This window comes from Aphanomyces invadans (assembly GCF_000520115.1).
Source record: "Aphanomyces invadans strain NJM9701 unplaced genomic scaffold supercont1.120, whole genome shotgun sequence".
Classification (NCBI taxonomy): domain Eukaryota; phylum Oomycota; class Saprolegniomycetes; order Saprolegniales; family Verrucalvaceae; genus Aphanomyces; species Aphanomyces invadans.
The window spans coordinates 7,878-9,524 of record NW_008580265.1 but is presented as its reverse complement, the minus strand read 5'-3'; positions in this window follow the sequence as shown (position 1 = coordinate 9,524).

Here is a 1,647-nt window from a genome sequence, read left to right as displayed (position 1 = left end):
GATTCTAGGCATTAAAACCATGGTTTTATTTTTGAGTCCGACGGTAGGTGGCCCCGGCCGTCGACGCTGGTCCATTGACCCGTGAACATCGTGTCAACCAACGACGGCGTCGTCGCCATCGCTGTCGCTGCTCCACATCGTCATTTGACGAGGCACCGTCTCCGTCATCCATGGCCTCGAGGCCGTTCATAGCTTAGCAGAATACCGAGCATTTGTTCAGGAGCTTGACAACTGCATCGGACTTGCGATGGTAGTTGATGAACATGTTGCAATGTTGAATTTGTTCGACTTGGCGACCTGCGGTTGATCAGCATCAGTGAAGTTGTGCCAGATGGCGCTCTGCGGGCGACCCGAATCTTGGCGCGGCGCTTGTTGCCACGACGGAATCCCCGTCCAATTCTTGGATCTCCGTATTCTTCAATTCCGCCAGCGCCATTTGATTCAGGAGGGGGGTTTTCCGCGACAACCCGTCCACCGACGACAAGAAGACCGCGGACTGCCAAAAAAGCATATACGTACGAACGTCAATCTATTCATCTATATGAATTGGCTCAATACCAATTTCGTGCAGTACACTTATGACGTCATCTACGTCATCAGGATTACTCAGTGAGGCGTCTTCAAGCAGGCAGGGACAGCTCACGTAAAACCATTGCATCCCTGACCTCGATAGCAGATTGGCGCCACATGGCATCACTGTATACTACCGTGAGCATAGCGCGATCAGCATCATACACCTCCCGCGGGCATTCGACGTTTCGAGGTGAGCTTCCGTGCCTTGCCATCTTGTCCTTTGACATGTGTGGCAACTTGTTCGTGTTGTCACCTGCAGTCTTGAGGATCTCGACGAATCAGCACTGCAGGGTCAGGAAGGTGCGGTCCGCACAATCCTCTTAAGTGCTTGTGCTTCACCAAAACGTCTTCCAGCGTCGATATGGCTTCGGGCTCTGAAAGTCCCTCCTCTTGTAGCATTTTGAAGGCAAGATATAAAGGCCGTCGCCGAAGGAAAAACTGTGTCTCGGAGTTGTTTATCCTCCAACCTCGATCGACCTTTTACAACTCCTTGATGACTGGTCGCGAGTTCAGGCCATGTTGGTATTCTTGCCATGCCTGCTTCACTGTACACACTTGTCGTGACATTTTGAATTCGCCATGTGCACCATGAGAGTGAGTTGGTTCGCTTACTGTGGCAGTGTCGTTGCGAAGTCCATCCGCGCGTTGAAGTGACGCGTTTGGCAATGCACGCTGGGTGGTGCTCAAGGTCGGACACAGCGATGCTGCCACTTGAATCAGCGTGTTCGCAATGTCTTGCCGAGCTAAAGCAAGAGCGCCTGATGAGGACTCTGTGGCAGTGGTAAGTGCTCGGGTGACGTTGTCGAGATGGCAATTCACCGCAGCGATCTCTCGGTGAGTATTCACTGTCGCGTTGCGCATCTCTTGAATGTTCTCACTCACGAGTGGCAGTGCTTGATGTAGAAGCAGAGACTCCGGTGTTGGGGTGGTGTTGAAGTTTGAGAAAAGGCTTGGCTTGAAGTCGTTAAACATGGAATCATGGAAGGTATAATGTGTAAAAAGAGGGTGGTTCTTATTCGTTTCCATTGACAGTCACAGTGCGGCGTATTGAATCATAATTGCTCGCATAAAGTC